Source organism: Harpia harpyja, chromosome 6, assembly GCF_026419915.1.
Source record: "Harpia harpyja isolate bHarHar1 chromosome 6, bHarHar1 primary haplotype, whole genome shotgun sequence".
NCBI lineage: Eukaryota > Metazoa > Chordata > Aves > Accipitriformes > Accipitridae > Harpia > Harpia harpyja.
In genome coordinates, this window is record NC_068945.1 from 38,432,239 (window position 1) to 38,447,207 (window position 14,969).

General features: G+C 41.8%; 2 protein-coding genes across 30 annotated transcripts in view; both read right to left on the reverse strand.

Annotated features, from left to right (window-relative positions):
- NRCAM (neuronal cell adhesion molecule) overlaps window positions 1-5,300 on the reverse strand; it is a 167,605-nt gene extending 162,305 nt beyond the window's left edge. For 13 of the 29 annotated variants that reach the window (XM_052789309.1, XM_052789312.1, XM_052789321.1 and 10 more), the window contains exon 1: window positions 5,126-5,300. The gene's annotated coding sequence lies outside the window, so the exon portion shown is untranslated. Of the gene's footprint in view, window positions 1-3,684; window positions 3,704-4,430; window positions 4,450-5,005; window positions 5,079-5,125 lie in introns of those variants that run through there. The other 16 variants (XM_052789337.1, XM_052789338.1, XM_052789336.1 and 13 more) reach the window with 10 other exon arrangements.
- A 3,769-nt stretch (window positions 5,301-9,069) lies between these two features.
- PNPLA8 (patatin like phospholipase domain containing 8) overlaps window positions 9,070-14,969 on the reverse strand; it is a 54,993-nt gene continuing 49,093 nt past the window's right edge. Inside the window, exon 12 of the transcript XR_008235478.1 lies at window positions 9,070-9,643. The gene's annotated coding sequence lies outside the window, so the exon portion shown is untranslated. The remainder of the gene's footprint in view (window positions 9,644-14,969) is intronic.

Below are 14,969 nucleotides of genomic sequence, written 5' to 3' on the forward strand. Positions count from 1 at the left end.
AATTCTTGTTTTTCTTCTGCTGCTCCGCTTCAGGTAACTTACTTCCCTGCTTTTGACATGCTCTTCAAAATTCCTCCCTCCCTCAGGACTGGTTACACTTCCCACCTCACACCGAGGAGCTATCCCCTGCTTCATCCCACACACTTTTATACATGAGTTGTACGTACATTCCCTCTCAATGTGTTCTACTCGGAGCTCCCCAGACTGTTGCCTTCTCCCTTTAAGATTGCCAGTGAATTTTATTCCCAACTCCCTCATTTCTACCACTTCCTTCTAATGTAAAAGTCAATAATACATTTTGTTCTTCATCCTTCTCCTCATACAGTAGTCCTCTTCATGGATTTTTTTTTTTTTTCCCATAACTGATTATCTTCAGCCTCTTTCTTTGAATTTTGTTCATTTCTACTACCCTGCCCATGCTACAATGTTCAGCAGGAAGACTTCCCTCAGCCAGTGCCTATGCACTGGTCGGTTAACTCCATGGTATTATTCTCCACCAGCAGAACTGTTCCCCGACTCCAAATCTTGTACAACAGCTGGCTTGTGCACTAACGGATTATATACAATGCCTTTGCATACACGCAGACGCACATGGAGCCCTACAGTGTTGTGACACTGTGAAGGCAACTCCTTTACAGGAATCCTCAGAATCAAGTTGGACAAACGCAGCAACACTGAAAACACGGAAAAAGGGAAGTTAGTAGCAAGAGGCACAGTTCAGAAAAACAAAGAAAATCTGTACTCATGTATAAACACTGTCAGCTCCTCACTTAGGTAACAGCCTGAAGGAAAATGGTATGTTAATATTTTGGGTGGCTGTCCGGAAAAGCCTAATTAGTGGCCAAAGACTAACTCATACAACCAGGAAGTTATGGATCGACTTTTTTCCTCAAACAAGCTATTAAACAGTAACAAATACACACTTTAAAGCAGAGGAAATTAAAAGGTCATATATACCTAACAGTGCAGACAAAGTATTAGGACAACTGTCTTCCCACTGGGACGCATCCAAATTCAGAAGTCTTACATGAGTATTCACAGAATTTAAAGAGACTACATTCATACTAATTCTGTCTGATTTAATTGACAATTTAGACAGCTAGTTCCTTTCTAATGCAGCTGTTTTTTAAAGTTATCACGTCCTCATAAGTTGAACTGGTCTTTTTTTCCTTGCTTGGCTATTTTTGTGCATCCGAGATGCTCTGCATGAAATGCTGCTTTTTATATAAAGTTTGGTTGCTTAAAGTAGAATGGGGGTACTGTGAGCTCTTACAGAAACATTTTATAATTCAAGCTGTTATGCTTCCATACTAAAAAGTTAACAAGGGGAAAGCTGTAATCACATTATGAATTGAGCCATTTCAAAACCGAAACAGGGTAGGAAAACAGTGTATTCACAAAATGATTACTAAGATACATTTATCCCGATTCATACAGCAAAACAAAAAAAATTGAAAGCTGCTTACAACAGTTAATAGAAGATCCAGATGAACATTTCTGTACTTATTCAACATTTACTAGAAGGGAGAAGCTAAAGAGCAATCCAGAGGAGTATTTGCAATGCAATTAGGCTAGACAAGTAAGTCTGAATGTATGCCAGCTGCAGGGGCCTGCCCTTAATTCACACAATCAAATGTCTAGTGTGTCGCACAGTGTCTAGCATCAGTATCTCCAGCATTAAAAGTCTCATCAGATATGTACTTGTTTACTGAGCATCTTAATCGGGGTCTGAACACATATCTAACTGTACATTCTAGCAGTCTATATGCCAGTCCATCACCATCTGTCAAGTTAAAGCTTCCACAGATAGAAAAAAAAAAAATCAATTCAAACAAATGCGTTCAGCACTCAAACTAAGCTATCATTCACATTTCAATATAAGACTTGAATTCCTTTTCAGTGTTCTTCAACTTTGACCCAGCTCTACCCCCTCCTTCACTGAAAAGGGCAAAGACAGCAGCCCAGCAAGTGGGACAGGCAAAACAGACCTCCTTTGTTCACTTTTTCCCTTTCAGTTTTCTATTGAGGTAAATAACTGAAAGCTCAGCCAGCCTCCAGTAGCTCAGAAGAAAGCAATATAGCTAGCTTGCAACTATCCTTTCCTCGTTAACAAACAGTAGGACAAAACTTATGGTGCATCATGTTAACCCTATTATTGGAGATTAACTCTTTACAAATTCCCTTAATATTATATTTACAAGACTATATTCATAAATGTAAAAGTTACAATGTCTTTAATACTAAACTGAATAGGCAATACACATACTTACTAATTTAAAATGCAACAAATTATCACTGCGGAGAAAGTATAACTGAATTTTTTGAATACTATCAGCCCACTCAGGAAGGCAAAATCAAATTCATTGCATATTGCCCAGCAGACAACCTCCTACATTATTCCCTCAGCTTACATTACAGAGATATACTTTCTCTGTACGGCTTCCCATTTTGCCAACTCTGTTCATAAAACAAAACAAAATGAACATATCCAGTGAAAACTGAATAGCACAGGTTTACTGTACAATTCCAATATAATGGAAGGTAAGTAATCCCTATTCAAGGTGATTTGGGACAAATGAATAAAACTACAGACTAACAACAATTCTGCAGCCGCAGGCAAAACAGATTTAATTTTTAGGCTCATTGAGCTATTTGAGCTGTGCAATAATCTATTAACAAAACCCCAAACCCTTAGTGTATTCAGTATGTTTTATGTCCGGATACCATGGAGAGTCATTTCCCTACAGCAGGAAAAATGGGGAGACTAGCATTACCTTTTCCTGTCTTGAAACTGGAATCCTCAAACCAATACAATCTGTCAATTAGAGAGAGATCTCATTAACCCCAAGAAACTCTAACTTGGTTACTAAAGCTTCTGCCGTCACCTTTTTGAGCACCAGAAAGAAACACCAAAGCACAACAAGCTAACAGGAGGTATCAGTAAGCATCCACTGGATTTGTTATTTTGTTTCCTGAAAAATAAAGACCATTTTAAAAAGCCAAATTTTCTTATTACAACCCTTCTTGTCGAACAAGCTGTGGTATATGTGATCAATATTATGCTTTCAGCAAGAAGATAAGGAACGATAACCAAGGCTCAGATTCTGGAGATCTCATTCACCTTGAACATTATTACTTTTGAGTACTTTTACCGTGGCCTGTAAGACTAATTACAGAACTAAGATACCAATACAAGTATGATTAATTGTGGATTTATTCTGCGAGTTGTGAAGAGGGTTTTAGCTCCATCATTAACACCAGCTGGTACACACTACCCCGTCATCCAATGTGGTCACACAGCTGTACAGTTTTCCTCTAGCTACATGTCCTTTGCACAATCCAGAAAGTGAATTCATTCAATGGATCTGAGTTCTGTCAACATCAAGCAGCTTTCTGGTTTTACTTCTTTACATTCAATATTCTCAGAATACAACACTTTCCCAATTCTGTATTGATATAGTCCAACAGCTAATTTTAGACACCCAAGAGAATTTCACAGTACGTCAAAATTCAAATAATTAACTTTCACAGACTTTGGTATCAAGCTCTTCAGCAACTCTGGTCACTTGCTTTGCAATTTCTATTCAAAACGAAGAACAACCATCCACTGAACAAACATTTGAGGTGTATTCATACAAATGGCAATATCAAACGGATGAGACTAATATTAAAAATACGCTGTACCTGCAAGTCAGTTTTTTGACTTCTAGGTCCTTTGAGCTAGTATGTAACGTTATAGTATCCTTCTCTTTCCAGCTGATATCCTCTGACAAAGAATACAGGCAAGATGCATCTCTCGGCATATACGCTGCTCTCAAACTCAAAATGAAGCGCAGATGCCTTCTGATGTTGTACAGTGACCTATTCTATGCACAGCCCCATATAATTACTATCCATAAATTATCACATCGATTACGTTAAATTACGGAAGAAGCCGAGATGATTAATAGTGCACCTGTTAGATGCAATGAAGTTTTCAGGTTTCATCGACCTTTTCCATAATATACTTAATTAAGAATCAAGATGTATTTTAATACTCAGAAACAGAGAAAGAAATACGCAAAGACAGGGAACGTTAGAAAAAAGAAACCCACGTGGTTAACACTGGCTTCTTGACTCAGTAGGAGGTTGTTTTGAATAAACATTGAGAAGCTGGACGTTTATGGATAAAAGAAGATCTTATCATCACCTATAGGTTCCACTGCAGTTACATATCACATTTTCCATTGTTTTATCTAACTATACAGAGAGCTGAGAAATAGTATTCCTTCCGTGGAGTACTTGTCAATATGGAACAGCCTTACTGACTAGGCTGAAGCACACTATGATCTTAAATATTTAAACAGCTTCGAATTATTAATCGGATACCGTTTACACTTAGACTCCGAAGCCTCGGTTTAAACACGTTTCAGACTTCAAAACTAACATACCTACGCTGAAGAGTTCAGCAGCAGCTGAAGGTTTAGTTAATTATTACTTTTTAACCGAAGAGCTAGCGCATCTGCCGCTCAGACTTCGTTGCAATTTTCTGCATTAATCGCCATCGAGAGAGGAGGCAAAACAAGGGCAAATAGGAAGAGCTCAGGCTCCAGCCACATCTTGGCTGTTTTATACCTAAATAAAACCGGCGTTGCTAGCGGCGGCAAGAAGCAAAGCGCAGAAGGCAAACAAAAAAAAAAAAAAACAAAACACCACACAGAAACAAGCAAAGCCGATAAATAAAGGCGTAAAAGCCCAAAACGCGGCTCCCGGCACTTCAGCACAGACAGCTCCTTCCCCCGCACACGCCGCCCGCCACCGCCCCCGCCGGGCCCTCGCCCCCGCCGGCCAGCGCACGAAATGGCGACCTAGCCGCCGAGGGATGTGGCCGCGTCGCAGCCGCGGAGCGTCCCGCCCGCCGCCGGCAGGTCCTCGACACCGGGCGGGTTCCGCAGGTGCCTCCTCACAGCCGCTACCGCCATCGCCCCGCCGCGTCCCCCCTCAAGAAGAAGACCCGGCACCTTACGGTAGAGCCGGCCCAGGCGGTGCCCAGCGGACGGCTGGCTCCTCACCGTCGGGGCGGGCGCGGCACCTCCCGCAGCCTGAAGCGCGGCACGGTGACAGGGACGCTTAGGCGGGTACTCACGGGAAGCTGCAGCCCCTCCGCCCGGGGGGAGAGGGTTGAAGGGGGACCCGCGGCCGCGCTGCTGCTGCTGCTCTTCCTCTTCTTCTTCTTCTTCCTCCTCCTCCTCCTCCTCCTCGCTCAGCAGCCCAGCGAGAAGAGCCGAGGCAGGCGCGCTCCCGCGCCTATCACCTCCCCGGCACCCCCTCCCCGCCCCCGCCTGTACCGCGGGGCGCGCTCCCGCGGGGAAGGCGCGCGAGCTGCGCCGGGGCGGAGCTGGCGCCGGGGCGGGGCGGGGCTGGCGGCGGCGGCGGCGCGGGTGTCTCGCACCTGAGGTGGCGCGGGGCGGCGGCCTCCATCTTGGGTATCCGCCCCGCGGCCGCCGCCGGGGAAAGGCGGCGAACCCCAGCCGTCCTCCGCTTCGGGGCGGCTGCCCGCCCCTCGTTGTCCTCTCCCTTCGCCACCCGGGTAGAAGAAACCTGCAAGGCGGCGTCGGGTCTCGCCGCCCCTTGTGGGGCGTCCGGGAGATAACCGACGCGGCCCGGCGGGAGCCGCCTCAGCGCCCGTGACGGGCAACGGCGGCAGCTCCCCGGGCGGGGAAAGTCAAAACGCTCGTCGGGGCACCCCCCCGCCATCAGCGGTGCGGGCCCCGGCAAAGGCGGCGTTTTAAATAGACGCATTATTTTAGCCCGGCGGTGGCCCCTCTAAATAGATGGTTTCAGCTATTCCCCAAACTGGAGACGAGGGTATTATTTTACACTCGAGAATAGTCCCATTGAGCTGGGTAGCGCAGCTCACGTGTGTAGTCAAACACGGGCGTTGGCAGGACCGGAGCCAGTAATTTTGGCCGTGGTGGGTACAACAATACAGTAAATTAAACCAACTTCGCAAAGACAGAGGCTTGCATTGCCGGCTTCTTCTGGGGGGCGGTGGAATCCTCCGCGGCATGCCGGTTGTACTGGGGACTGCCGCAAATAGCAGGGCCAGCGGCCTGCCCACAGCGTGTACCAGCGCGTTCTTCACCAGTCAGAGCAAAATTGAATTAGGTTAGATTTCCAGTTCACAAGTTCAGGAAGTCAGACGCTTAGATGCGATCGCTTAAAGAGAAGCTCTGGATGAGACCGTTCGGAGAAGAGTCTCGGATGAGAGTTATTTCCAATAAACCTTTTCCGCTGAACACGCCTCTCAATCGAGAAGCGCTCACAGTGCTCACCCTCCCTTTCACGTCTTGCAGTTCATTTAATGCACAATGTTAGAAAGCATTTCAATGCCATTTTGAGGCTTCTGTGGGCTATGCTCAGTATTGCTCAAAATTAATCCAAGTCTACATTTAACGTGTAGTAAATGTGGTTATCTGCCGCTGCTGAACTTGCTTTTGGATCAGCCATTTTAGGAGTAGCCTTTTGTGCATTGCAAGGTGGCAACTTTTCTAGTGGTTAACTCTTTATTATACATTTCAGGAAACAGCTCTCAAGGTGAACTCTACAGTGATGATAACTTAATAGTGCAAAACGCAATGCCCAAGATGAGCAAAAAGCCCTTACTCTGCACCTCTGCAGAAACCCCATTACGACTCTGGCAAGTTAAATCTGAACAGCTGACCTACTGAAAAATAACACTCTGGATGAAGAACAGATTCTATAAATGATAGAGCACATGCATATAAATATCCAAGGGTTAAACAATAAGTCAGACAGTACTGCTTCAGACTTTGGAGATATTCAAGCTCCTATCAATCTGAGGCCAGGATATTATTGTTTGAGACCTGAATACGCGAAGAAGATTAGATGGATGTGGAGAAAAATCCTTTTTATAAAGAAAGAGAAGTAAGTGCTTGTATTTATTGTGTACCCCTAAATGTTCTTTACTTTTGTTTGTTTGCTTACATTTTTCTTTGCTATACAACTCCCATGTTCCCAACTAATTTATTTACATACAAAAACACTACAGTCTAATAGTAAACATTCAGCAATGTGTAAACAGGGGGGGCTAAAACGTTAGGATATTGCCTGACTTTGCTTCCAAGATACTGTGTTCCATAAGGAGAACATGTACCCACTCCTAGCTTTGAGAAAATACAGGTATAAAATGCTGAGAGAAGGATGATTTCTCAGACAGCTATAGTTTGCATCCTTGCCAGATTCCCAGGGGAACATGGTGAGCCAAACCTTCAGGAGGTGGACTGAAGAACTGCAGGACACTTCAGGGGAAAGACTCGAGTTGAAAGTTTAACTTTCTTAAAATGCAGGAGCAAAGATCTGGTTAGTATTTGGGTGGTAAATGTACCAAATTTTACAAGCATAAACCAGTGGGCAGTGGAAAACCACTTGGTGCAAGTTAGACCACAGAAACCAGAGAAATGAAGAGATGTCAGTGTTGCGGGGAGGGTGTAAGAAGCGACCCTCTACTGATGTATGATTAGGATGAAATGTTGCAGCTGCTATGATTATACCCTTATGATTCCCCTGAGAATTTAAGCTCTGTATTCTTTATATTACTGAGATAAACAAATGCACACATTCAGTAACACAAAGCAGAACTTTCCAAAAGGTGGCATACATATAATTACCACTAAACAAGTAAATTCAAAGGTTTGTACAGCCTATTACAGAGCTAGGAGCTACCTCTGCTGGTGATGGCATCCACTATTGTGGATGAGTGCCATCCATACTGGCAGTAGGATGGTGGCACCAAGCAAAAAGAAACAGGTGGGCTTGTTGGCAAAAACAACAGCAGCCATTATGGTAAGCAGAAGTTGTGTGGCTGAAGGAATATTAGCTTTCAGAGTTCTTCTTTGCTGCCTTGCATCTTTTCTGTAGTCATCATACTACTTTTTGTAGCATTTCTCCTCACTTTACCTGCTGCAATTATATCCATGGATGGGCAGTTCCAAACGCAGTGGTTTAGTCTTCATGTTGCTTTAATATCAACCTTGATTCACTTAGCTATCTACTGCCTTCTTCTATATTAATCTGTTAGGTTTTTTTGTAGTCTTTGATTAGGGAAGCTTTTGTTCAGGTATACGACACATTCATTTAATTGATACAGAAAATTGATACACATACACATGATCGCAGTATTGTGACACAGGAAAAGCTATGAAAAACTTGTCTGTGATGGGTATCAGTCATGATCCGGACATTTGCAAATGTTTTTAGGAAGAGGTTACCAAATAAAATATTCAGAGGGCTGATACCTTGGAGGAGGCTAGTGTTAGCTGAAGAGAATTCTTCGACATTTTGTTCCTAGACCATACATTTTTAAGGGATATGGAAAGACATCTTGGGTTGTTCCTCTCACCTAACTTTAGACGTCTACTATGTGAATGTCTGCATCTGAGCTAGTCACTCTCTCCACTGAGTATAAAGGGAACCAGAAATAGGCACTTTTAGTGTATGATTCATCTAACCTATTTTAGATGTCTACATTAGGATAAGTTGAGTTGTATCCTAGAAATGCCTGTTTCTCTCCATTGACTGTAACAGAACCAGCAAGTGTCTCGTTCAGCTGTAAATGTCTACATTGTAAGAGTCTGCATTTACTCAGCTGAATGCCACCCGTGTGATTTTAACATGAGTTATCCCCCTGTCCCACTGTTCCACTTGTGTTGAGGTCTTACAATGGTGAATGGAGCACGGTGTAGCATGCAAAGTACTTTACACAAAGTAAAATGGTGAGGAATACCCCACTGAATACATTGAAAGTCAATAAAATTTAGTCTAATTGTATTCAGTAGATCACGGGGCCCTCCCAATCAAAAACTGAACAACTTTTGAGATTAATTTTAATCTAATTTATTTATGGGCATTTCAGATTTCTTTTGGAGGATCTTCTGATACCATACCAGTAAAGTAAACACACTTACTGCTGGGTTAATAAATTTTGGAAGCTAGTGTTTATTTACTATAGCAGCATAAAATGTGAGTATTTCTAAGCAGAAAAGAGACCAAAGACAAGATCAAAATCTCAAGTGATAATGTCTTATGTTAAAAGCTGCACTGCTTGGTATACAGTAACAAAACTGGCTATCACAGAGAACCAGGCAGAGGATGTGTTTTAATGTAAAATATGTTGAGAACTAGGCTAGCAAGAGAATCGTACAGGAAAGACACTGCGCAGAAATGTTCCGATGTGCTATCAAGAATTGAAAAATAACACTTAATTTAAGGCCTCAGAACTGTTTTCTCAAAAGACAATTTGTGACTACAGTTAGGTACTGCCATGCCTGATACATAAGCTATCACCTAGGCTTCCCTTACAAGAAATCAGAGTTCTTCTAGCACCTAAGCTGGCTAGCAGGCTAAGCGAAGAGCCAGTTGGTGACAGCCACATGGTTTTAATCTTGCCTTTTTAGGACTTTAGATATTCCAAGCTGCTGGGAGACACTGCCAGAGATTCACAGGGCTGAAACTTCCTTCAGGAATTAAATGCTTGAAGGCAAAATGGAAGGAGAGGATCCTGTTCTTGGAGGAGCAGATGGAGAGGAGATGCTGCAAGGTGCAATCACCTGTCCCACCTTCCATTAGCTTCATCATTAGAGTGCTGAGAAGGGAAGTAGGAGGTCTGTGTTCAGTTGTTTCCCTTGCTTAATAAACTTTAACTTCTCAGGGCACAAACGTTACAACAGCTTCTAGGAGAATCTGAGGATGAAGGCAGAGTTTTTAATCCACCCTATTGACACTCTTCCACCTTGTACAGCATAGTTAAACGCTGAGAGAAAGTAGTATTACACACATAAAATACATCTCACACAAACACACAGAAACTCTGTAATTGATATATTCGCCTATGTATGGGGAAACTTGAGTTGTAACCCTCTGTTTGCACATATTTCACTGCTTTTTTGTGTCTTTCTTTTTTTAATTAGATTTGTAACTGGCCTCCCTTTCTCCCTGATAGCTTGAGTATCTAGACAAATGATGAGAGCATTCTCTCTTGTATCTATGAGTATTTCATAATTCCATGCAAAGTGAAATACCTTTGGAAGGAGAGATGTCAGCACCATTTTATTTTGGAATATTCCGTTTCTTAGATGCTAGTTAGCAAAGGCTGAAAAAAAGAGTTAAACATACATCTCACACACCCTGGACAATTCTAATCACAGGAAGATATTACCATCATCTTGGGTTTGTGTCAAGTTTAATCAATCAGATGGATGTGCTCTGAGAATGCTTAAGAGAGCAAGTTTTTCAGGTAAAACAGAGGTGAACTCTTTTTTAAAACATCCACAGATACCAAGGTATGCAGACCACGGTACTTTTGGCCATGTTCAGAAGGTGATCTCAAGGAACATAAAGGACTGTTTGAACTTGTCAGAAACTTGAGAGAGAAAGGATTATAGAAAAAATGTATTTAATGTGATCCATGGCATATCACAGAAACTACATCTATTTTTGACAGCTGTATTTGGCATGGTGAAATGGCTCAAGTCAATGGAAATTTGATACTGATTTCAACCGGACCAGTGTTTTATCTGGTACATAAATAAAGGAAGGAAGTCCACAGCAGATTAAACTGTCTGCAAACACCAAACACGTTTTGTGTGCATGATTAGAGTTCACATTTTTCCGTTAGAAGAGATTGGCTGAAACACTTAAAAATCTCTTACAAGCCTAATTCATGGTTCAAGTTCTTGAAAAACTGCTCCACAAGATCAAAAGTCTACAGACACCAGGCAGTTTATCCAAGGGACTTCTAAAGTGCTGAATACTAAGCAGCTCCATTTTCAAAACCGGGAGATTAAAGTCAAGCTTGACCTTATGATTTAACCTGTTACATCTTTCAGCTAAGTGTTTCATAAGAGAGTTTGTCTTCAGTGGGGAGTTTTCCATTATGGAAATGAGCTAGGAAGCAACTCCAAGATTCTGGAAAATGCCTAATAATAGCTATTAGAGTTATAATTCTTGCTTTACTGAAACTTTATTCCAATCCACCAAATGTTCATGCACCTGTTTATTGTGCATATATATAATGTGAATGAACTTCATGATGTATTTAAGTCTTTTCGGATGACAGAGAAAAAGAGCAAAGTTGGTGAAAGAGTAAGGTCTGCTCCCTTTCCCAACACATGAATATGGATTTTGATCACATATAGCAAGGCTTAGAATCAAGGAAAGGTTTTGCCTGGGAAACTGAGAAGGAGGAGAGGAAAACTTTGGTGAAGAATTACATCAAGTCCTTCTGAAGTTATCCTTTAGTCTTAGAACTAGAAAAACGCCCAAAGGGCTTTTCTAGTCTGCTTGCGTAAGATATGCCTTGTTCTCTAAGTCTGTTGGACCTTCTAAGGATGAGATTAGTTTTGAATTACAAACACACTGTTGCCCTAATGGCTTATGTTTGGATTTCTTGAAGCAGTTTAAGTGAGAAAATCTCTGGATAAATTGACTGGCTCTCCTAGGTTCTCAGAGGAGAGACATCAGTTCATGATCCTTGTAGCTTTCTGAAGCAGGCGACAGTGAACAATCAGCTTTATTTTTTTTCTGCATAACCAAACACATTTCCAAGATTCTCTTGTGTTGGTCACCATATCAGGATAATTACGTATTTTTAAAGGTCCGGAAAACTATAATTACTTTAAGTGAAAGGTTTTGCACTTCATGTTTTTATTTATGTTAGTCCAAAATACCAAAGAAAAAACTATTTCTGACCCTGAAATGTAAAATTCACACAAGCAAAACACCCAGCATAGGAGGAAAAGCAATACCTGTGCAGCCCATCACCTCAATAACAATGCATACTGTAATGCGGTCTGTGAGTATTCTCAGCTTAACTGGCAGTGAGGTTAGTTAATAATTCATAGGCTCTGTCATAGACCAAGCACCAAATGGTGTTTGGAAGATGTGGTTGATGGTCACCGCAGTAGCTAATCACTAGCCCTTTGGGAAGCCTGGAAGAGGAGGCGAGTTCCCCTGGGAACATTCTAGTTGTGATGACCTCTAGGTGTGAATTGAGCATTTAGAGGAGTTCAAGAAATCTGCCCCAGGTGAATCAAATATGTCAAAGGACTCAGAAAAAAAATTACTGAAAACATTTAATGTGGAACACAATAAATGAATTAAAACCAATGTGTTTGTGCATTGCAAGAAATGCAATATATACACATTTAACAAAAGAAAGGAGTTTTAAAATGAAGAGATGCTGAGATGTTCCAAATGCTGGCAGGTGACATTCTGTTGGAAATAATTTCCCCCATGCTTTTGAGATTTAATTGAGGTGCAGCAAATTTGCAAAGGTCCTGTTGCATGTGCAGGTGGGATCCTCAGCATAAACAGAAGGAATACCTTTCTTTTATCCCCTCATTCCTAAGAGGAAATTGCACTGATACATAAACAGCAAGCAGATCTATTTAGTTTTACCATTCTGTCTCTAGCAGATGAGTTTCTGCCTGTGATTTTGTGTTTTGCTTAACCGTTTTCAATTCATGGTATACCAGCATAGCACTTCTCAGTAAAGCAACTGAATGCTTTGCTGTGTCCTCTTCTGCTTTATCTCCCCTAACCCCCTGCCCTTTGCTGCATAGTCCCTGAGCTTTGTTATTTTCCCATTCTTTTCTGGCAAGAGCATATAATTTTCCTTTCACAAACTGAAGGAAAGTGACACAATTTCTGAGAATAATACTGGAAATGAGTCTTCTCTCTCTATTTACAGTTTGCTGAAAGAGCTAGTATCACATACAGCAATTACCATGAAGTTTGGGTATCTTCCATCTATGTGCTGTATGTCACTCAAACACATGAAAAACCTTAGTTAATGGTGTATGATCCCTGGTGTTCACACTTTCCTCTCACTGGAAGTGAGCCCTTTTCCAGTTTGCGTTCCTAAGGCTGTCAGTCTTTCATTCCATAACTACCCTTACTCCTTCCAAAGTGCTCAGGCAGGGCTCACATTTGAAGTATAATCACTCACCTCCTCTGGTGCTGGAACCCACTCCCCTGCTTGCTGCAATGCCAACTGCTACAAGAGTACAGCAGTTTCCTCAGCTCAGGAGTTCCCTTGAATATTTTGAAAACTTGCAGAAGCAATTAGTGTAGTTCCCAGCTGTATGCCCTCAAATCAGATGGCTGAAGTGACAGAGCACAGACTGCAGTATTTCCTCACCAACAGCGGTGCAAAGAAGTTTTCCTGGTTTACTCAAACTAATACCAACCGAATTTTTCATTTCTTTAATAACAAAGGCAGAGTGGAAGCAAGCCTAAAAAGGTAAAGCATGTAGTTTTGTTGCTCCTTGGTGCTGTAAATCCCAACTGGTGACAAGCAATGTGGTCGGTAGGCTGGTGCTAGTCCTCACAGGTGTAGCTGGTGGACTCTGATGCCCACAGCTGGAGGCAATGTGGGTCAACCAACCTTAGGCGAGGCGGTGGAAACCTCTGGATCTATGGGACTGATTCCCTGACTTTTTAATCTAATATGGTCCCTAAAATGGAGCCAGGAGAATACCTGTACTCCTTACAGGGAACTTCTAACCGGGTGTGAATACATCCAGGCTTTTCCTACATGTGTGCAGGCACCTGTTTGCTGTTTTTCTGTTTTCCACTACCATGGATCACAGAAACAGCTTTAAGTCTGAATTCCCTTACATATTTAAATATGCTAAATAACCATTTTATTTAGCACATTCAATAGTAATTTGCATATCTGTAATCAATACACAAATGAAGTTGTGGCTTACTGTTTCAATCTGTGCCTTCAGGCCAAATAGATTCATCTGTCATGTAGATTTCTCTTAAAAACATGGTATATATATTACCTTTGACATAAAACTTTTTCTGCTAAGCTCCACTTATGTTTTGAATTTATTTTTTTTGTTGTGATTAGGGAGGAACCTTCTACCATACCCAAAATCAATCCCTTGGCACCATCTATGATCTGTTATTTTAGCTATGTAATAATGATTTTCTCATTTCTCCGATCATCTGTTGTTCTGAGAAACATTTGTTCTCCGCTCAAAGGTTTAGAAATGCTGTAACACTGACATTTTTGAGCAGGAGAGACAAGGCTATTGCTTTCTTTGCTGTAACACTTTTATCATTCTTTGTTCTATGGCACAAATTCAACAAGTAACATGGAGAGAGCTATCTTAGGCAAGTACACTCATGTCCAGAAATAAACAGAGAAATAGATGAGCACAAAGACTGTTCTATAAAAAAATGTTAAATGGCTTATAACAGCAACATTAGGTTTCAAAATTAGGCATGTGATCATTAAAGACAGTACTTTAAAACACAGCATTAGAGGTACAGGGGCGTCAGAAGTCAAACCAGGCATAGACAAGTCCACAGGGCAGAGCTTAAAAAGAGTTCTTCAGAATGTGGAATGACATAGAAAAAAATTGATCTTTTCTGGGAAAGAGAAAGGGAAGATCTTGAAGCAGTACTCAGGTAGGAACTCATATAGAAATGCCATCATACCTTTTGTCCCTAGGGAAGTAAACCTAGACCTTGATTCACAACAGCTATTCTTCTAGACCTTGAAAGCAAGATGAGAATAAGGCAAGATGACTTGTCTGAGCAAAACTATGAAATCCTAGACACCTTCACAGATGTGGAAGAGTAGATGCAGCTGCGTGCACAGCTGACTACCTGCCACCATCTACTGTGGCATCTTGTTTTAGTAATGATAGAGACATAGGTGTAGAGATTAGAGATACACAGCTCTGACACATATACTGGAATAAAAGCTCAAAGATGTAAGGTACTAACATTGAGCCTTCTGTGGTTCGATTTGTTGACCTTCACAGTAGGTGAATGCCGACAAGAGGCTAACACTAAAATACAGACTAGCTGTAGCAGGTGTTGTTTAATTCAAGCTAAATGAAGGCTGCAGTGCTATGTCTCTATAAAGCTATTTGAGCATGTCTGCATCAGATTAG